This window comes from Rhyacophila brunnea, unplaced genomic scaffold (genome assembly GCF_057557595.1).
Source record: "Rhyacophila brunnea isolate RB1 unplaced genomic scaffold, BYU_Rbru_1.0 scaffold_13, whole genome shotgun sequence".
In the NCBI taxonomy this organism is placed as follows: Eukaryota; Metazoa; Arthropoda; class Insecta; order Trichoptera; family Rhyacophilidae; genus Rhyacophila; species Rhyacophila brunnea.
Window position 1 is genome coordinate 1,497,391 of NW_028232785.1, and position 24,329 is coordinate 1,521,719.

At 33.6% G+C, this 24,329-nt stretch overlaps 1 protein-coding gene and 1 long non-coding RNA gene across 4 annotated transcripts in view; one reads left to right on the top strand and one right to left on the bottom strand.

The window, feature by feature from the left end:
• LOC147076097 (uncharacterized) overlaps window positions 1-24,329 on the top strand; it is an 833,775-nt gene that overhangs the window by 267,309 nt on the left and 542,137 nt on the right. The window lies entirely within an intron of this gene.
• On the bottom strand, window positions 15,598-21,111 carry LOC147076110 (uncharacterized). Its single transcript, XR_015069568.1, has 4 exons — window positions 20,916-21,111; window positions 20,445-20,576; window positions 18,116-18,268; window positions 15,598-17,912 (listed from the first exon to the last, which is right to left on the bottom strand). It is a non-coding gene; the product is annotated as an uncharacterized LOC147076110 (long non-coding RNA).

Sequence of the window (24,329 nt, forward strand, 5' to 3'; positions counted from 1 at the left end):
TTTTGTGCATTTATAATGTGGTTTTATCTTTGCAAATTATAGATAGTGTCGAGCTTATTACAAGTGATGTACATACATGACTACCATTTTGTCAGTACCTCATCCACACCATATGAACCAACAACTCATTTCAATGCTTGTTTCCTATATAATATTATCCAATATATTATAATCAAATTATTTTATCGATCGAAAGGATTTGATGTAATTTAAATTACAATTCTAATTTATTTAAGTTTTGTACTGTTACATTTGAATATTTTTTGCTAACCGGGTTTCACACTCACCCATACTTATTTGATCATTTACTTAGTAGGTAATAAGGCCTTCTTTTCTGGTATAATTTTTTCTAAATAAACAGGAATTAACTGTATTAGTAAGTTGACAGTATGTATTTACTTACGGCGGTGTCTGAAGATGCCCAAAGGTGAATCTCGGGTCACATAAAATGACTAAAAAGCATACCTAGTGAAAAACCTAAATCAATTAGTTAGGTACTTAGAATATAATCAAATATTTGCACAGATATGCTATTTTATTCGAAACACTAATTAATAATATTGTCCCGCTTGTTGTTCTCGCAGTTTCTTGTATTAGTTATAAAATTCTCATTTGAAAGTTTCCATATTGATTTCATTGGCCCCATCTTTTGCTGCACACATTTACAATTTTAAATAGGAATTTTCCAGCAGAAACTTTTCTTTGTCTATGGTATCCTATCCCCCGCGCGTCTATTGCAGTTTATCGAGCATTTCGAGCAATAGTAATTTTTGTTATTTAGTTAGTTCTGCATTAGTGTATATTTTTATAGGTACGACATATCAAGTTTCTCATTAAACTTTTTTCAATATAGGAAAATTCTACTAATGTACCTAAATGCCTATAGAAACGGATTCATCTCCTCGGCGCATGCACTAAACTTCTAGGTGTAAAACCAGAATTTCAAGTTGATGATGAGTGGGTGATGAATTGACTAAATGTCGACTTAGCTATACATTACACTCAATGAGCGTCATTAAAATTATACGGCGCGCATAAAATATCATTTAATTTGTAGCGCAATCTCTATATATATAAAAATCTCGTGTCACGATGTTTGTGGTCGAACTCCTCCGAAATGGCTCGACTGATTTTTATGATTTTTTTTTATATATATTTGTTAGGTATGAGAATAGGTCAACAAGTATATTTCATACCGCTAGGTGATTAGGGTATCTCTATCTAGAAAAATTTTCTTTTATTTTTTTGACAATTTTTTTTTGTATTTTTTAATTATTTGGAATATAAAAATTCCTATAACCCCAAATTTTCACCCTCCTACCCCCACCCTCCCATTTTTTAATCGCGATTTTATTATTTTTGTATGAACAAATTTAATCGTCGTTCGTATTTCAAACAGAACGAAATTATTTATGTTGTTGAATGACAGATGGCACTACGTCCGAGAAGAATTCAAGAGAAGCGTCGCGTCATTTTGACATTTCATTCGGCATATCACAACGCAGTGCGTGCAAAATTTTGTACGATTTATTTTAATTTATCTATTTTTATGTGCGTGTATTACAAACAAACAAACAAAAAGCGTAAAGCAACAAACATGCGAAATAGTAGAGCAGAAAGAACAGACGAACAAATCCAACAAGATAACAAAAACGTGCGTGTAAGCATGTCGCAATTGCGTGCACCCTAATCACAAGAGGCACGAGCTGAACGAAATCAACAACGACAATTGGAACGGAGCCAAGCGCGCCGGTTCGTAGTTAACACACGCAGAGCAAATCGCTGGTTTAAAGGTAAAACTCATTATGTTACATTTTGATGTTCTGAGATAATGAGGTTTGAACATATTTTTTGCAATTAAAAATCCAATTTCAAATTAACATTTTTTCTTCTTTTTGTATAAAATGTATAAAAAATCAGAGAATACATTGAAGGTAATCAGATTCTATAAAAAAATTAGGAACATTTAAAAAAATGAGTTTTTGTACATAATGAGTTTTTCCACACACATGTTTGTTAGTAAAGTGATAGTATGTCAATACTTTGGCAAGGGTTTCGCAATGTTTTTTATTGTTTTGGATTCTTTTTTAGTAGGTACTTAAGACTACTACTAAGTACTAAAGAATAAAAAATATTTATTTTAACCAAAATAGGAATTAGTAACAATTCAAATTGAAAACAATTAAACATACACTGAGATTAATAATAATTATTTCACAATAATAATACACTGGTGACGGTAATAAGGATAAACCAATAATTATAATAAATTGAGGTAAGATAAACAGCAATAAAAAATATTCTTTATTCCTCAACAATGTCTTCCAAAACGTCTGGCTCTGGTAATGTGTCTAATGTGTCGCGATCTATATAGATGGTAAATTTTCATACCAATATCTTAGCTCTTCCGGAATGTCACCGTTTTTACAAAACTTCATAAGATATTTTTTTTTCAAGTTAGATATCGGTAATATGGATTGATATGCACCTACTAATTGTGGAATAACATTACTCCGTCTCCCTTTTCCCGCTGCATAATTTTTTCTGTAAGGTCCTGTATGGTTATACCGATATTGGATAATTCCAGGTAATTTTTTCTAATAACGTAGACATTTAATTTGGAGCCACATTACTAGCTCTACATTTTCATCTATGTTCCTATTGCTTATTAATTTTAAATTTCTTCGTCATATTGGGTCTTCAATACCTACAATGTGCTACAACTCCAGAAGTTAGCGAAGGTAATACCATTTTCTTCGGCTTGTAAGATCAAGTCGAAGTTGAAGCTTACTAGACAAGCCTTGCATGAAAATAGGTGCTCCATGCTTTGCATTTCACCACACTCGCAGGTTTGGTCCTCAGAGAACCCCCACTTCACCATGTTATCTCGGGTGCGCACTGCCATGGTTTTCAGTCTGTTAAGAGCTTTCCATGTTCAGTACCCAAGACTGGCTCCATGCGGGACGTGCTCTGCTGGCTTTACCCAATCTTTGAAACCCTCAGAGGCTAGGTTAGCCGCCCATGCGGATAGTCTATCTTATTCGGGTGAGACGGTCAGACGTATTATAGTTGTCGCCATAAAGCCTTTTCTGTATTTTAGCCTTTGTTTTGCACATTTGATACACATGCATGACTTGTCGCGGACTCTCTCTTGGGCTGCCTTTTCAACTAGGGCTGCAGTTTGGAGTCGGATTAGAGGGGGGCTATTCCTGAAAGCACGTGAACTTTAATGACAGGCGTGGATTTCAAGCACCCTGTCACGATCCGGCAGGTTTCGTTGAGCGCAGTCCACATGTCTCGTGTGCGCAGACATGTGCCACACCGGACAGGTATATTCGGCCGCCGAGATGCATAGTGCAAGGGCTGAGTGTATGTAGTTGAGCTCCCTACGTATTACTGCTTAGCTTTCTCAAGATACTGTTCTTTGCTGGTGTCTTCATTTTAGTATTAATGCAGTGTTGCTTATAGGACAGCGTCCGATCTAAGGTGATTCCCAGGTATTTGTTGGCTGTTTGTGGGTTCTAAATGCACCCCATCCCAAACAACATCAAGCAACTTCCCTGCGTCCATGTTTCGGAGATGGAACGCTCCTACCCATGATTTACCTAGATTTGGCTTAAGTTGATTGAGGTCGTAGTATGTCTTTAACTCGCTTAATGTATCTTTAAGCTGTTTCTCAATCACTTCGAAGCTAATGCTTTGATATAACACGGCTAGATCATCTGCATAGAGGAAATGTTTTGTGTTGACTCCGATTGGCTGATCATTAGTATAAACGTTGAACAGTATGGGTGCGAAGACGGTACCTTGTGAAAGGCCGTTCCGTTGTTGTCTCCAACGGCTGCGTTTTCCGTGCAGTGTTACAAAGAATCTTCGGTTAGCCAGGAGCTTTTCAATCACTCCTGTTATTTTGAAAACATTCAGGAGGTTGTAAATGTAAAGTTTACTCAGCAGAATTCTATGGTTAACTGTATCGTACGCGGCTGTTAAGTCTACAAAGGGAAACTCTTAATGTGATCGATAACCAGTTTCATGTTTGCCTCACTAGCTTTATTGGCTGGACTTTTTTCCCCTCTTCGGTCATTGTTTATGAATGATCCAGTTTTGGCTTAATCCAACTAAAGCTGTATTAATTGGTCCATTTGAAATGCATCACATTTTTAACGTTCAGGCAGTATTTTACATTAAATTTATTAACACCATCATTCTGATTATTTAGTATAAGTATCATTTATTCTCATCTTATACAAAAAATCAACCAGTAATATACAGTTGGCACAATATGATAGTTATAAACAATGCAAACCACAGATAATACACTCACTAACTTACTTATATACATGTTTACAGTTCAGGAAAAAATCATTATGTGCGGGAATGACTTTTTCCTGAACATAAATCTGAAATAGGTACTGATAATGATTTCTTCCCCAGTTTTTTTTCCGTTAATAAGATAGCTATCGTCACAGTGACTTTTTCCAGCAATAGATATCGTAAAAATTAGTGGATATAATGAAAAAACTCATTTTGGCCAAAAGTGCACATAATGAGTTTTACCTCCAAACCAGCGAAATGACCGACAACGCCAACAAGTACATCGAACATTTACATCCGCTTCGTTCCTTCGTTTCGCATTCGAGTACGAGCCAGATATTGAATATTCCGCTCATCCGAAAGTGCTAATTGGTGCTATGGACAAAGAATGTCCCCATTGTCATGCGCTCAAATTCAAACATGAGTCAGCCGGGATGTGTTGCGCATCAGGAAAAGTGCAACTACCAGAAATTGAGATACCACCAGAACCATTGAACGGCTTGCTCATCGGCACGGTTCCAGATTCAAACCTGTTCCTGAAGTCCATTCGCACTTTCAATCCATGCTTCCAAATGACTTCGTTCGGAGCAACAGAAATAGTTCACAATATTGCGGCAAATGGTCAACAATTCCATTCTACGTTCAAAATCAAGGCCAAGTATACCACGTAGGCTCATTGCTGCCAATGCCAAACGAACCACATAAATTTTTACAAATCTACTTCATGGGCGGTGAGGACATCAATCATGTGGATGCACGTTGTGGCTACAATAGCCAGGCGCATCGTCGGCGAACTACACACCCTGTTGAATGAGCACAATGAATTATTGAAATTCTTCAAAGCACACATGCACGAATTGCAAAGTAACAATCACGCTATTGTCATCAATCCTGATAAAAAACCAGCTGGAGAGCACATGCGTCGATTCAATGCGCATGTTGTTGACGACATTGCTGGAATCATGGTTGGCGACCGCACATCGACGCGAGAAATCGTGATTCAAAGAAGAAACAATAATCTGGAGTTCATCGCTGACACACACCGTTCATATGACGCTCTCCAATATCCGCTAATTTTCTGGAAGGGACAAGACGGATATTGCATAAACATTAAACAACGAGATCCTGTCACAGGTAATTCATTCATTATGAACATCATTACTCATTTTGAATTGAGAAAATGAATGGTTGATGTTTTATGTTTTTATCGGCGGTCATCGTCTACAGCGCTCTATTTCTCTTTCTTTCATAGATCCCATCCCCACACACTTACGATACATTCGTTTTTTTTTTATTTAACAACCAAAATATTCACTAGAAATAATTTATATGGCAGAACAACGTTTGTCGGGTCAGCTAGTAATATAATAAATAGGTATATACATGATGTACCTGTGTGTTTTTTTTTCAAAATCCATCTACAGACATAATACCTACCTAATTATTTGTGTTGATTGTTCTCGCGTTTGCAACGCAGACGCTTTGTCTATGGCCGAGATATTAATTTATAGTCTATTGTCACGACTGTCAAGCTGCTTACCTACACGCGTGATATTTTGCGTCTATTAAACTTCGTAAAATGGATGTAAAACGCGAACTAGATGATTTTGAATCTGACGAAGTACTGCAGCAATCGTTTGATGTTACAACAAAGCATCCAAACAATCCGGTTACAAACATTTGTATAAAGCAAGAGAATGCTTACGATTCCAACGGCACAATAATTGAGGTTAGGTTTTCCAAACGTATTAATCATTGTAAAAAAATGTTTATTTTAAATTGAAGTCATTTCTTACTGATGCAAATAATACAGTTGCGTGACATATTGGACTTTACTAACTGAAACATCTAATAATATCTATAAGTTCACCGTTGTGTCGACACTATTGTTTGACTAGGTCAGTGACGTCCCGTGGGGGTAGGCAGATTGAGCTTCGCTTGGGGGCGGCAGTTACTCGAAGGGCGGCAAATCGAGGAGAATCATTTGGTATACATATAAATAGTTCCCTAAGCTGATTACTTACTTAATAACGGATGTATCTTTCCTTTTAACAAAATCAGCTCACTGGTTGGAAACAAAATGTATTAATTAACATAAAAGGTTTAACAGGACTGTATTTTTTTTTGCGATGTCTAGTTTACTCCCGTTGCCCTTCGACGTATTTGATGACCAGAAACGAAACAAGCACGGATGATAAAAAATATTGTATAAAAAAATGGGGCGACATTATAGCCCTGCCCTGCCCAGGGGCGGCATTTTGTCTAGGGACGTCACTGGACTAGGTACCTACCTATAGGTTCTGCGTCTCTGTGGCTGCAGGCTAACTACTCTCATTCATGTGAAGACAGCTGTTGGACGTTTATTAATTATAGCGAGACAGTGTTGAACCGTGATAATAGGTCACCGACAGAAACTTCCGTGTGTTTGCGCAATATATAACGAATGATACTAATATAGGTGTAAACACGTATTATAAAATACCTTCTGTCCTGTTTTTCAGAGCCCTGTAATCAGCCTTGCCAATATAAAAACTGAGATTGACCCTCTCCGAGTTGATTTCAAAGAAGACAGTGATCCTCAACCTAGTTGCTCATATTCAACATGCGAACCAATAAATCAGGTGCTTGCATACTTATACAATATTGTGTAATAAACATACATCGTGCTTGTTAGTGATCATGTCTATTTGGCTCCGTTTGTGTTATACCATTGATTACAGCGTATTTTGTATGAATATGTTTTACATAAAGTTATCGTAACGAACAAAACGGTACATAATATATCAATGCTTAGATTTTAGCTTCTATAGTGCTTTGTTTTTGGATACTAGATTTGCGATAAGGACTCCCTGTTATTTAATATTTTATTATTGACATTCATTAAGTGTATCACATTAATGTATTACATATCATTAATCCCGGTACTGTGCGTATCTACAGCGATGTTTTGTTCTGCACGTTTATTATTTTGGAGCAGTGTTTCATGCCAGTTATTTGATAGGCTTATTCTATGTGTGAGGAGTAGCGAATTGCGAAATAAAGTCTGGTCTTATGTTCAATACGAAGGTACCGAAACATTTGATATGATCGTGCAAGTAAAATTATTGTAAAATTCCCGGGATTTTCACATCACTACTTAGGTAGGTACCTTCTGACGTGTGAAACAGGATTCAAGCCAAGTGTTTTTCTAGATAAGTATTATCATAACTAGTTTCTATGCACCGGGTAGCAGTGTCACCGATTAATATTCTTGTAGTTGGGCTCGAAGCTTTCAATATGTAATGCGCAAACAGGAAAAATAGTGTGTGTGCTGTGCTGTTGACGTGCGTTACAGACAGATAAATCAAGGCAAAAATAATATAATGTATTTGAAAATGTCTGTAATTAATTATCCATGCTTTTAAAGTGTTATGAGTTATATTGTGGAGTACATTTTACAAATTAAACTATGCACATGTAATGGTTCGTGGGGTAACGAAAATTCGATATACCTACATAGTTTAACTAAGGATTGTAATAATATATTTTGTACTAACGAAATGACTATGAGCCCTATGCACAATCGTCTATTTACTACTAAAACTACTAAAATTTAATTACAACAAAACACTATCCAGAAAGCCTTTCATAGTTATGATCGAGTTGTCTATGGTCCACCAGATCTGCAATAGCTTTATTCTGTTTTTCTATTGATAATAATACCATATATAAAAATTCTCTTTTTCATAACTTAGGAAAATTCTTAATTGTTAAACGATGACAAAAATATGAAAAATATACAAAATAAATTCAATAACTATAAATACACAATTAATATTTAATTAAAATGATTAAATGTCTCCGCAATTAGTGAATAATATAAGTTATTTTTTGACCCATGTTTTTCCCGATACGGTAACACTTGCCGTTGAAATGTCAGATTTTGTCATTTACAATTATTACAAATATGCCATGATGTGAATAATTATATAGAGTGATTAAAACTAATATTACCATGTTGGTGTGTAGGTAACTAAGTACTTATATATTTCAACTACATATCTATTGGTTTAATATTACATAAATATCTAAATCCGAATAAGAAAAGTTATTTCATAATTCATTGACACTGACATTTCAATTCGATAATCGGTTTTACTAAATTAAAACATGTACAGAATCAACGAAAGTAAAGGAAAATATGTCGTATTAAATGTCACGGATATTTAATAGTTGTTCAATACCTATATTGAGATCAATTGTTAAATGAATTTGAGTGTATGGGACGTTTTATAGACACGTAAATTTATTTTGACAGCAGCTGTCAGTGGTAAATGGTAATACAGAAGGGGGGCAAGCGGGCGAGTTCATAACAAAAGTAGTCTATGGTTAAGGATTCCTTATCTCTATAATCTATAGTTAACAGATGGATTTCGGCTACTTACCAATTTTACTGTAAGTTTGTGGTAAGTACGAATTGAGCATTACGCCCTATGCTATTAAAGATTTTTATCGTTTGGTCCATTTCATTTTTGCCTAACTTTATGGTAGGTATGCTTGTTTTTATTGATATTGTATTTATTGGTCGAAACCAATCGATTTTTTTTGACATATCTTTTGAGGTGTAGCTTTTTAATAGAAGGCAAAAATCTGTTGATCCATTTTCACACTTTATTACGCACACAATTTTTCCGTACACCATATTATATTTTCATAATAAGACACTTTTATATTATGCTTTTAAATTTATTAAATCAATGTATTTTTTTAGATCGCTTCAAAATACCCTACGAATTTAAAATCGGAGATTGATTTCGAGCGGGTTAACTCAGAGAATGAGATTGTTCAAGAGGATCTAGAGCAAAGCAATTATGATAACCGTCAGCCCACTTGCTCTTATTCCGAATGCAACCCAGAAAATCAGGTATTTACCTACATGCAATTATAATGGTGTTGCAACTGAACAAAATAATACTTTGTTGTGCGTGATAGGGCAACGAATTCGACTCACCGTTGGCCTAAAATTCTAACGGTTTCACTAGGTTTTAGGTGGAACTTGCTCACCTTTTTTTTAGTAGTCAAAAAGTAGTAGCCAATTTAGTAGTTTATTTTTTCTATGAAGCTCCAAATATTCCTCCTGATAATCAACCTGATTTCTTTTGGTCAGTTGCAAAATAGGATTCGGATACTTTTTGATTTAGCGTCGGTGTATCAGGCGGTCAGAACATCAAAGAGGTATTTGTACCTCTAACATGAAAGCAATGATATCATAATTCGCAAATTTTAGATGTGACAATATTTCAACAGGAATTGCCAACATACATCATTGAGTTGATGGAAAGTTATATTATTATTGCAATGCATTTTGCAAATACATATTATGTTCCCGTGTTTACTCATAAGCCATGGAACAAGAAAACAAAAATAGGTATTTCGTAAATTTAGTTAGGTACCTAATGAGAAATATCAATCAGTTTTCTTTAATCGTATGAAAATCGTAATAAACTATGATTGTCGTTTTTGTATGGGCCATCGAGACTTGGTATCGACAAGCGAAAATGTCTTTCTCAATCACGCACTGTAGTGCACGCTAACCAATGTATTGGGAAGTTGCTCCTTGAATAATCAGCTCAAAATTGACGGTCGCTTACCGTTCGTTATGCCATGGTAGACGCCTTACTACGGGGGATGGAGATATAGAAAAGCATGTGTGCGCTGGTAAAATCGTACCTTCGCATATTTAATATTAAATGTATCCACTATAGTCACATAACACCCCTCCAACATCGTGCGGCATACATGTTGCGAAATCTCTTCCAATTCGTTTTAGGCATACTTTATTATACCACCATAAGAAAACACTGGTTTGCTTTTTAATTAAATTAAAATAATGCATTCTTTTTGATCCCTTCAAAATACCCTACCACTGTAAAATTGGAGACTGATTTCGAGCGGGTTGACTCAGAGAATGAGATTGTTCAAGAGGATGTAGAGCAAAGAAATTATGTGAATCCTCAATATAGTTGCTCTTATTCCGAATGCAACCCAGGAAATCAGATATTCAACACTCTATATTTTTATGATAATCTACTAATATACTGATTTAACTTACCAACATAAACCTTCTTACTCAATTGTATCCTCCCTGTATGTCAAGATTAAGGAGTGTTTTTAAGATGATAGATTTTTTTAAAATATTATTCTTTCATATACCTATATTGTTTGTCTTATTGTAATATACTCCACGTTCTTGTAGTTGATTCCTGCATCCACTGCAATGACATATTCCGCTAGTCTCGGATTGTCAGAGAGAGAAGTACAAGAGCCATTCGATGAAATACAGATTGACTATCAAGACATTAAAAAAGAATTGGGTGTATATGAAACGATTAGTAATATAGTCAGTCGCACTGCTAAACGTAAGCATATCCAATCTACTCTTACAGACCCCGAATTATTAGTATCTGTTATAAAGTTAGAGAAAAAGTCATTTCATAAGGAAAATTTTGTGTGCAGTTTTTGTTTTAATTTTTTTGCCTCGCTATCTCAATTGAAGCTTCACAAAACGTGTCATAAAAAATCAATAGCGGAGACCGTTAATTATGTTAGCATGCGATCTGAATTCAAGAATCAAAACAAAATGACTCAATCTGATAAAAAAGCATTTAAATGTAATCAATGTAACTACTATAGCATTCATTCTGGAAATTTAAAACAACACAAAATGAATCACTCTCGTGTAAGGCCATTAAAGTGTGACCAATGTGACTACTCATCTAAAACATCTGGTGGAATGAAAATACACAAAATGACTCATTCCAGTGAAAAGCCATTTAATTGTGATAAATGCAAATACTCATGTATTAGATCTGATAGAATGAAATTACACAAAATGTCTCATTCTGTTGAAAGACCATTTAAATGTGACCAATGTAATTACTGTTCTAAAACATCAATTCAAATTAAGTCACACAAAATGATTCATTCCGATGAAAAGCAGTTTGAATGTGACCAATGCGATTACGCATGTCATAGATCTGATACGATGAAGAATCACAAAATGACTCATTCGGGTGAAAAGCCTTTTAATTGTGATAAATGCAATTACTCATGTTTTAGATCTGATAACATGAAATTACACAAGATGGCATGTTCTGGTGAAAAGCCATTTAATTGTGATAAATGCAAATACTCATGTATTAGATCTGATAGAATGAAATCACACAAAATGTCTCATTCCGGTGAAAGACCATTTAAATGTGACCAGTGTCATTACTCATGTATAACATCTGGTAGTATGAAACTTCACAAAGTGACTCATTCTGTCGAAAAGCCATTTAAATGTGAACAATGTGACTACTCTTGTATACAATCTGGTGCAATGAAAAAACACAAAATGACTCATTCTGGTGAAAAGCCATTTAAATGTTATCAATGTGATTACTCTTGTATACAATCTGGTGCAATGAAAAAACACAAAATGATTCATTCTGGTGAAAAGCCATTTAAATGTAATCAATGTGATTACTCTTGTATACAATCTGGTGCAATGAAAAAACACAAAATGACTCATTCTGGTGAAAAGCCATTTAAATGTGATCAATGTGATTTCTCAAGTATAAGATCTAGCGATATGAAAAAACATAAAATGACTCATACTGGTGAAAAACCATTTAAATGTGATCAATGTGATTACTCATGTATATTATCTAGTCATTTAAAAAGACATAATTTCATTCATTCTGGTGAAAAACCATTTAAATGTAATCAATGTGATTACTCATGTATATTATCTGGCGATTTGAAAAGACATAATTTCACTCATTCTGGTGAAAAGCCATTTAGATCTGACCAGTGTAATTTTTCTTGTACAACGTCTAGTTCCTTAAAAAAACATAAAATGACTCATTCTGGTGAAAAGCCATATAAATGTGTTCAATGTGATTACTCATGTTTAATATCTAGCGATATAAAGAAACATAAAATGACTCATTCTGGTGACAAGCCGTTTAAATGTGATTAATTTGATTTGTCATGCATCACATCTCAAGGGATAAAAAAACACAAAATAATTCCTATTTGGTGAAATGTCATTAACATGTAGTAATTGTGTTTAAAGTAATTGTATTAAAAGACTCATGTTTAACATTCACCTGCCTAAAACGACACGAAATGACTTATCCTGGTGAAAGGCCGTTTATATGTGATCAATTACTCATATGCTCAAGAAAAAACACAATTTTACTCATTCTGTTACTCTCTTTAAACTCATTAAATGTGAATAGTGTGATTACTCGTATATGCATTCTAGTAACCTAAAAATACATAAACTTTTACATTCTGGTGAAAAACCGATAGAAATGTAAAAACTCATGGACACGGTCTAGTTCAGTGTCTGCTAAACTGTGTGCCGTAGAAGTCTCGAGGTGTGCCGCGAAGAAAGAAGTCTATAAACTGTTTATTTCAAATATTCCTATTCATTTAAACTCTCTTCGTTTTTAAATAAATTGAACATCTACACATTTCAATAACTATTTGTCAAGTTCGTACAGTGGTCGACGCGACACAGGGATACTGTTGAATCAATGATTTGTGTTGAGGACGTACATCGAATTAGATTGCAGATTCACCAATAAAATTGCAGACTTTTTGCATCACACATTACATCGTACACACCTGACACTAACAGGAGGAAATTTTAATAGACCTTAAAAACGACCTTGTGCACAAAGCCTCATTTTTTGAGCTAGAGTTCTCAGTTCTGAGAAGTCTATTTGCATTTTGGATATCGCTTTGGAGTCAATATCCTCGATTGGCTACAACAGCAATTAAATCTCTGTTGCCTTTTGCATCGTCGTATCTTTGCGAATTTGGTTTATCAGCGCTCGGGGAAATGAAATCAAAATAACGAGAGTGGTTACAGATGGTAGATAAACAGTATACTACTTTAGTTTTAGTTTGTCAATTTATGGCTACGGAAGTATGTTGTAGCTTAACCACTGCGGAATGCCAAAAGAAATGGCGTATTTCCAAAAACACTACCTTCTTCCTAGCTCAATAATTATTATAAAGCAATCATTATTCGTATGACGTTTATCACACTTGAATGGTCAAATACATAGCTTATAATTAGTATTTTTAGAATTATCTTCAAATGTGTTAATCTTGCCCATTTTTTGAATTATAAAATGCCCAATTCTTGTCAAATTTCGGATCACAGAGATAATCAATATATTTTTTTATTGTAAATATTTCACTATAATAATGTCGACATAAATTATAGTAATGGTTTTATAAATGCGTTTAAAAATTAATAAATATAAAAAATCTTAACACCACTGCACATGCTTGTACTGAAATATGACTATACTCTAAAACATTAGAGCGAGAGGTTTAAAGGAATACTATTTTATGTAATAAAAATACTTTTTGCAGTCATCAAATGTTTAAACTCAATATAAAGGTAAATACGGTTCAAAATTATATAAATAGATTATCTACAACGTTTAAGGAATGTCCAGGATCATGCTTTGAATATACAATGAAAGCTCGATTTTGACCTACGATGAGCACGCCCGCCCTTAAGGTTGTAGCGTAATAATGTACTTGGTTAGTCTTACGATGTTGTCCCTGATTAGCTTAGTTGTATGCCGCTGTATTTAAGTTGTAATTCTTATTAGTTCAATACAATGGCTTGATTTAATTAGGATCTTGTTATTCAATCCTTGAGTTATCCCAATTACTTAAGTCGGGCTTTTGCAGTTGTTTCCACGTTAGTGAAAAACTCGCTGGCGCTCAATCGGTATAGTAAGATTGTCCTCAGGGGTCAATAATCCATGCAGCACTCACTCCAGACTCCTGTTGTGTCTGGGAAACCACGCCATGGAGATTAGTTCCAGGCGCGGGTTTCACTGAATTTAACAGAGCGCGTATCCACAATCTGAGAGCAAGTCTCGTGACCTACACCACAGGGTGGTGGCAAAAAGGATAGGTGAGTTGTAGATTTAAACAATGGGTTCATTGATGTATGTTAATGTTTCAATATTAATGGTATCTAGGGCTTTAAATCTCTTCTTACAACCGTCTTGTAAACATATCTATATGAACCAAACGCATGCTTTTCCTATGGACGAGGAAAAACTGCGTGGAAATATCGGAAACAAACAGCCACTTAAAATTAAACTTCTGATCATTATAGCGACGACTATAATTAAGCTCGCGCAGTCATATGAGGCATATTATTTCTATATATATTATAATATGTAGGTATATTATATTCAAATTCTTATTAAAGAGGCTTCTCCCTCTATCTCCTCTCGCGCGGTATCAAAAATATTACGTACGCAGAATAATTTTATATGATACAACAAGATTACGGTTATAAATTTGTTTTAGTTTACAGCATTTAGACAATGATAATATCGCATAAATTTTTTACATAAAATTGCTTATTTTTAACCTTATATTCTAGACTTTTAAGTACTTACATTTTTCTTACAAAGACTATTTGGTCCTCCTGAGAAATCATCCATAATTCACTCTGAGTGGCTGTAAGTCACTCAGACTGAACCATGGGACTTATTACATATTCTTTTAGCTTCGTCTTGGGGCAGGCACCCGTAATTTGACGTAGAATTGACATCAACGATCAGACCAAAATAGATGTGACGTCAAAAAATCGTCGCGAAAAATGCTAGCTGAAGGTCCACATTTTGTGGCCGTGTCAATAACCAACGAAAATAATGATTTCTTTCGACATTTCACTTTTCACGTTTCATCTCGTACCATAGACATCGATTTTCTGGATTTTGGCAGTGTTGCCAACTGGTCACTCGCGAGTTAAAAGAGTCCTTAGCGAGTGGCTTCCAGAATAGATATTATAGTATACGACATGAAACATGAAACGGGCGATATATATTTATTATTATTATACATTACCTATGTTATTTTATTTGTCGGTAACACAAATCATCACTGCATAGATTATATTGTTATATTTATATGAAGAAATAAGACTAATAAAGAGGAATAACTACGTAATAATAACAAAATTTAATAATATTAGATTAATATAAACAATGATGATATAAGTAGGTACATTGGCGCTTCTTAAGCAGAATTACAGAGCTTTCTTAGTCAATTCAGAAGCTTCATACATCTAAAAAAAAGCATTCTTAAATCATATCAAGTATTTTATTAAAATAAACATCAGATAACTTACGAATATGGAAAACCACAACAACAGTAGATTTCTTGCAGTTCGAAAAAATATCATAATTTTAGTATATAAAAATATCAGTAGATCTACTGAAATTTCAGTAGACATGGCGACGATAATTGGTAATCTAATGACATTTATAAAATGTTCCTATAGTCAAAAATCGTTTCAAGACAGATCCAACTACAATTGGAACATTTATACAATAATGATTTAAATCGGAATCTAGACCAACTATCTATGAACTTTGTTATATGGCATTATTTTAGAAATAAATTGACGCAAAAGGAATAATTTTACAGGCTGGATCTTTTTTGCATATACGATGATAAACTTGAAAGGCAGTAATGGTGTGATGTCTCAATATTGCAACCAAACAGTCCGGGTGCCAATATTTGTATTGAGAAGAGAATGCTAAAGATGCTAGTTTTTACCACTTATAATCAGTCTTTTTGTGTATTTTCATAGCTTTGGATGAAAAACATGAGTCAGTAGACAACTTTAAATGCCTTTTCACAAAAATGATTCATTTTGTGTATTTTAATACCACCAGTACACATGAGTAATTATATAGGTTACATTTAAATAACTTTTCACCAGAATGAGTCATTTTCTGTACTTTCATTATAAGAGATATTAAACATGTAAAAGTACACTGGTCACATTTAAATGGTTTTTCATCAGAATGGCTCAATTTTTTTTTTATACCACGAAATGTAATACATGAGTATGTACATTAGTCACATTTAAAAGGCTTTTCATCAGAATAAATCATTATGTGCTTTATCTTACCAGATTGTATACTAGGGTATTTAAATTGTTTTTCGCCAGAATGAGTACTTTCATCATATAAGATCTACTACATGAGAAATTACATTGGTCACGTTAAAATGGCTTGTCACCAGAATGTGTCATATTGTGTTTTTTTCATATGACTTGATGTTTTAGATAAATAGTCACATTGGGTACATTTAAAACGCTTTTCACCATAATGAGTCATTTTGTGTATTTTCATTTTACCCGATTTTATACACGAGTAATTACACTGGTCACATTGGAATGACCATTCACCAGAATGAGTCATTTAGTGTATTTTCAAGGTATCAGATTGTAAACAAGAGTAATCACATTAGTCACATTTAAATGATTTTTCTCCAGATCGAGTCTTTTTGTGAATTTTCATATTACCAGATGTAGTACATGAGTAATTACATTGGTCGCATTGAAATGGCCTTTCACCAGAATGAGTCCTTTTGTGTCTATTCAGCGTACACGATTGTAAACAAGAGTAATCGCAATGCTCACATGTAAATGGTTTTTCACCAGAATGAGACATTTTGTGTGATTTCATATCACCAGATCGAATACAAGAGTATTCACATTGGTCACAGTTAAATGGCTTTTCACCAGAATGTTTCATTTTGTGAAATTTCATATTACTAGATTGTATACAAGAGTAATTACACTGGTCACATTGAAATTGCCTTTCACCAGAATGAGTCATTTTGTGTACTTTCATCGCACTAGCTTGTATACAAGAGTGATCACATTGGTTACATTTAAATGGTTTTTCACCAGAATGAGTCATTTTGTGAATTTTCATCGTACGAGGTGTTATACAAGAGTATTCACATTGGTCACAGTTAAATGGCTTTTCACCAGAATGTGTCATTTTGTGTACCTTCATCTTACTAGATGTTGTACAAGAGTAATTACATTGGGCACATGTAAATGGTTTTTCACCAGAATGTGTCATTTTGTGAATTTTTATATCATTAGATCGAATACAAGAGTAACCACATTGGTCACATTTAAATAGTTTTTCACCAGAATGAGACATTTTGTGTAATTTCATATTACTAGATTGTATACATGAGTAATTACACTGGTCACATTGAAATGGCCTTTCACCAGAATGGGCCATTTTGTGTATTTTCAGCGTACCAGATTGTAAACAAGAGTAATCACATTGGTCACATTTAAATGGCTTTTTACCAGAATCATTCTTTAGATTTTTGAAATCAGAACTAATGGTTTTGTAATTTTTCGTTTTATCCGTTATTGATTTTTTATGATACGCTTTGTGAAGCTTCAATAGAGATAAAGATGCAAAAAAATGAAAACATAAACTGCACACAAAATTTTCGTTGTTAAAAGATTTTTTCTCCAACTTTATTACGGCTATTAATAATTTGGGATCCGTTGTGACGTTAGATTGTATAATATGCTTACGTTTAGCAGTGTGACTGACTTTATTAGTAATCGTTTCATGTACGCCCAATTCTTTTTTAATGTGTTGATAGTCAATCTGTATTTCATCGAATGGCTCTTTTGCTTCTAAGATTATCTCTGACAATCCGAGAGTAGAGAAATTGAGCAAAGCAGTGGTTGCTGGATTCAACTAAAAGAAGGTGAAGTATCGCATTAGCGAGCAAGCGACATAGGCATATGAGAGAATAATATTTAAAAAATAAAACATCTGAAAGATATTATGTAGGAATCTTGACATGCGGGGTCGATCGATTTTAGAGGAAGAAGATGTATGTTGGTAAGTTAAATCAGTATAAGTAGATTATTTAAAATGAATAGAAAATTGTTTGGTACCTTGTTTACTGACTTGCGTTCGGAAATCGAGCCACTAGGTTGAGGGTTATAATACTTGCTTTGCTGTACATTCTCTTGAACAATCTCATACTCTGAGTGAACCTGCTCAAAATCAGTCTCCAGTTTTACAGTGGTCAGGCAGTTTGAAGGTAACTATAAAAATATATTGATATTATAAATAAAAAAACATATGAATATCTTCTTACGACGACATAATAATTATTAATGTAATATAACATCGTTATTTACAATATACAAGACTACTCATTATTGTAAATTAAAATAGTTATGTATACATTGAGTATTAATAGGTAGGTATCTGGTTACTTAACATATGAAAGAAGAAGAAGCATACATAATTACTATTAATAAAATAATATAAACGTTAATTGAGTTAGCATTTACTTGGTAGTATTCCATTTTACAAGAAATGAAAATATAATTGATATTAAATTCTATAGGTTTTTAAAAAGGGTTTGTCGATAGCTATTTCGGTTGTAACACCATTATCAAGACTATTAAGATAGGCCTTTTGCCTTTGCTTAAATACTATACCTACGTGTATAGATAGAGACAGAATACATTTTCTTATTCGTTCCAGCAATATTATGAATTTGTACACTTATTATTAATTGTAATATTATTAATGCTTTGAAAACCCTAAGTGGGTTTTAATGGATATCAAAATTTACAAAATTTATCAAAATTACAGTGTTTGAGTACTTTGGTTATTTATTGACATTATTAAACAATTAAAATATTATTAGTATAATTGTCTTAATCGTGTGTTTAAATTATGTTTACTAGTGGGGACGAATGCATTACCAAATTACCGATATTTTAATTGATTAATAAGTACTCAAACACTGCAATTTTGATAAATTTTGTAAATTTTGATATCCATTGAAAACCCACTTAGGGTTTTCAAAGTATTAATAATAAGTGTACAAGATCATAATATTGCTGGAATGAATAAGAAAATGTATTCTGTCTCTATCTATACACGTATAGTATTTAAGCAAAGACAAAGGGCCTATCTAAATAGTCTTGATAATGGTGTTACAACCGAAATAGCTATCGAAAAACCTTTTAAAAACCTGTGGAATTTAATATTAATTATATTTTCATTTCTTGTAATATAAACGTTGTCTATTAAATACAAAACGTCAGAAAATTTGTAAATATCTACCTACCTAAATCCATGAATTATTATTCTGACAGCTCAAACGATTCGATATTTGAAAATGAATAATTGCGACTAAATAACGAACAAAATTGTGCAGTCCGCAAAATGCACCCAGTGAAATATTATTTAAAGTGAAGTTTTTAAACTTTTCCGCCATATAATAATCGTTGAGCGCAGTGCTGATGACACGCTCAACGGTTATCGCCGTTATGCCTCCAATTTAATAAAAACTAGGAGAAACTATACAAATATACCGCCGTGTATTGTGAAAATATGTAAAAATAATTATATGAAGAAGAAAAAGAGCCTATCGGACTAATTTACATTCTCCTCCTTGCCCCCCCCCCCCCATATTAAATTCTGGGTGCGCCACTGGTTGAACGCCAATATGGCCCTATAGATTTAAATAAACACAATGAATATATACATATTTTTAATTAACTACTTCTTTTATTCAACAAATAATTCACAAGATTTAAGAATTTACCATTCTAATTATAAAACATACATCATTTTGAAAAACACTTCTTAGAAAATATATAAGGTATATAACCAATAGAAAAAATCTTTTTTTCTCAGAAGTGTTTTTCAAAATGACGTATGTTCAATAATTAGAATGATACATTCTTAAATCATGTGACTTATTCGTAGAATAAAAGTAATAGTTAATTAAAAATTATTAGCAAGCACGAGTACATTACATCATAAAATATTGGAGAAATCCGTGTTGTCGATTAGTAATTGAAGTAGTAGGTACCTACCTACTTTGATTTAATAAACAAAAGCCAATTGCTACTAGTAGCTTAATTTGTAAGAACGCTGATGACCAGGTATTAAAAGGCCAATAGTTAAAGTTTGTCGTCATTGGTATATCACCTCGTAGCATAGTGGATAACGCGCGGATTGGAGCGTAAACCCAGGAGATGCAGGTTGGATCTTGCCGGATGTCTTCCTTTCCTCAAATTAAAGTTAGTTCGGGACTCAAAGTCGACGTGAAAGTGTTTTTATAAATTATTCTTTAAATAAGTAATTAGTGTATTATTCAAGATATTTTAGAGTAAGTTATTAAATATATAGATGATCGCACATAGGTACCTACGTATTTAAAATAATAATAAAATATTGTATGCAGTAGGTATGCACCTGATTTATTGGCTCGCATTTTGAATATGAGCAGCTGGGTTTAGGATCACTGCCTTCGACAAATTCTTCTTTGAAATCAACTCGCAGAGGATCAATCTCAGTTTTAGTGTCAGCAAGATTGGTTACAGGGCTCTGAAAAACAAGGCAGTAGGTATTTTATAAGTGTTTACACCTATTTTAGTGTATTAGCCTGTGACCTATTATATTATTTGGCTACCTATTATTAATAAACATTCAACAACTGTATTCAGATGAAAATATTTAAGCAGGGCCCACAGAGACGCAGAATGTATAGGTATTCAGTCAAATGATCGATGAAGTGTCAATACAACGATGTATAATATATTATTAAATATTACAGTACGTAAAGTCCAATATATCATGCAACTGTTTTATTTGTATTAGTAAGAAACTACTTCAACCAAGAATAAACACAATCCTACAATGATTAACAAGTTTGGAACACCTAACCTCAATAGTGCTGTTGGTATCGGAAACATTCTCTTGCTTTATACAAACAATGTTTGTAACCGCATCGTTTGGATGGATTATTGGCACATCAAATCATTGCTGGACTACTTTGTCAGTTTCAAAATCATCTAGTTCACGTTTTACATCCATTTTACGAAGTTTAGTGAACGCAGAAATATCTCAGGCAGTCTTCTGTGATAATATCTAGAGAAGCTAGATTGACACTCGTGCCAATAGACAATTGGCTAAACGATTTTGATCTCTTGGCTATAGACAAATCGTCTGCATTGCCACTGCCATAATAATCAAGAACAATATTACCTATAACTGTCGATTGTCGACCATACATCCATTGTTTCATATTTTTTTTTTACATTTTATGATAGAATTAATAGGATGCAAAATAATTATAGCTATTTCGTTTAGTTAAAAATAATACATATAATGTGGCAATAATATTCGGTGTCTTTTGTCTATAGCGGGAGCAATCATCGTCTACTATCACGGCTGCCAGATACCGTTTTGTCAGGATTGCTTCCAGTTTGAGTCGGTCCATAATCTTTGAGAACGAACGCTTTCAAATCGTAAAATGGACGTAAAACGCGAAGGAGGTGACTTCGAACCTGATTCAAATGAGCAACGTCTGTTCGATGTGTCATTACATGGAAATGATCCAGAGTTAAATACTTACATCAAACACGAGTATGATGTTTATCCCCGCCACGTTGCCGAGGTTAGTTTTTCAAATGTTATTTATTACTTTCTCGGGATAAACATTCTCCAGAGAATCGACAAGTAATGGTGCCAACGATATAATAAAGTATATTATGTACCGAGTCATGTCGGATATCGAATTGGAAATGTTTTAATAACCGTGGAAGAAAACTATTTAACACTTCCACCGATTAAAAGAAAACTATAAATGAGTCGCTAGTGACATTTAAACCGATTGATTTGGATAAGGAAAGTTGGTACATTCGTTTTGAATTTCCATTGAGTAGGTGTCCTTTTTTTATAGCAATATAATATACCAATTGAATTTGTCGACATAATTGAGTATCGACCAGTTTCCGCCACTTATAGGTGTCCTCATGGCATTATCTGCATAATTATATTTATAATATTATTTTGTTTTATTTTAAATTATATTATGATACTTATTAATTGTACACGAACACGTATGAAAATACAATGTTGCCATGGGAATCCTCTTTTTTTGTGTAATGATTATTGAAGTAGTGTAGTGAACAGTTAATTGGTTACACATATATTAGTTCTAATGGATTCAAGCTCTGTACTATTCCATTTAAGTCGTTTTTTGCGACCCGGATTTTGCCTTTCGGCATCTTCAGGCATCGCGTACACTCACCAAAGGCAAACACACACTGACAACGAACACCCTTAACTCTACCTTATATAGTAAATCAATACAATAAAGTAGGTAAAAACTCCATTACCTACCTATTTAGTCAAAAATTACAACAAAAAATACCATAAACACATTATGAATAGCTGAAGTGTCAGTAAAAAACCTAATTAGTAAAAACCCTATCTTATAAATAACAATACACTGGACAGCATAATGAATACGTGTATTAATTAAGGCGCTAAGTACCAACATTTTAAAAACTGACATTTTTATAGAAAACAGTTCTACATACCAACGCCAATACTATTAACTATAAACTAAGTGCCTTAAGCAAGTCAAAAAAATACAATTAAATATTTAAATCTGGCGACGATGTAAGTCCATTGGCGAGTTTTATATGTAAGGGTGTAAGTACCACTGCAGCGTTCAACGGCATTCCATATGAAATGGCTGAAAACGGTGTGTTGACACTCACGACTTCTGTTAAAAAACGTCGCCAAAAAGATGATGGAAGTGTCTAAAATGTAAAAAATAAACTAAAAACTAGTGGCCAGGAGTACTCCACAATTAATAGTAAAGCGATTCGAGCCATAAAACCTCGAAATTATGAGGTAAGTACATTTTTATAATTGTTTTACACAATCTGCTAATTTGTCAAGAAAGCGCTAGTGATGTTCAATGCGTATCGTTATAATGTTATAATATCGATATTAAGCAACTTTTTTTTAATACATTTTTCTTCTTGGTTTGAAATTCAGAATATTAAGTATATCTAATGTATAAAAATCAATATGTGTTTGTTTGTTTGTTCGTATATTATGCGCTGCCATACCGTTCATCCGAATGCGATAAAACTTTGTCAACTTATTGCTTGCACTTGCGCGAAGAGTATAGGCTATATCTTATATATAAAAATTAATATCTGTCTGTCTGTCTGTTATTCTTCTTCTTCTTCTTCTTCTTCTTCTTCCATTATACCTTCTTTTATTCGTATGGTTCCTATAGCATTCATCCGATTGCGATGAAACCTTTGTTAGTTGTTGTGATAACACCCGCAAAAGTATCTGAATTAGTACAACCATCTTCTTCTTCTTCTATACTATATTCTTTTATTCGTATGGTCCCTATACCATTCATCCGATTGCGATGAAACCTTCGTCAGTTATTGTGGTAACACCCGCAAAGGTTTCTGAATAAGTACAACCATCCTCTTCTTCTTCTTCTTCTATTCTATATTCTTTTATTCGTATGCGTTCCTATTCCATTCATCCGATTGTAATAAAATTTTCGTCAGTAATTGTGCCAACACCCGCAAAGGTTTCTGAATTAGTACAACAGTTTTCTTTTTCTTCTTTTATTCTATCTGTCTGTCTGTTATTCTTCTTCTTCTTCTTCGTTATACCTTCTTCTATTCGTATGCGTTCCTATACCATTCATCCGATTGCAATGAAATTTTGACCAGTTGTTGTGCGCACGCCCGTGAAGGTTTCTGAATTACGAGTAGTACAACCATCTTCTTCTTCTATTCGTATGCGTTCTTATAGCATTCATCCGATTGCGATGAATTTTTGACCAGTTGTTGTGCGGACGCCCGCGAAGGTTTCTGAATTAGTACAACCATCTTCTTTTTCTTCTATTCGTATGCGTTCCTATACCATTCATCCATTGCAATGAAATTTCGATGAAGTGTTGTTCTCACGCCCGCAAAGGTTTCTGAATTAGAAAATCATCATCTTCTTCTATTCGTATGTGTTCCTATACCATTCACCCGATTGCAATGAAACTTTTGTCAGTTGCTGTGGGCACACCTAAGAAGGTTTCTAAATTAGTATTAAATAAAATACAAAGTTTGTTGTTTGTTTGTTCCATCCAATTTTGATTTTTTTTACTACATATTATTAACATTAATAACGTTTTCATATTTTGGATTTGATTTTAATTTAGTGTTCTTTTGTTTGACCTTTACTCCTATTAGAATTATTTTCCTATTGCCATATTGTATTAGACAGATATTTTAAAATAAAAAAATTTACCTCTTATTATTT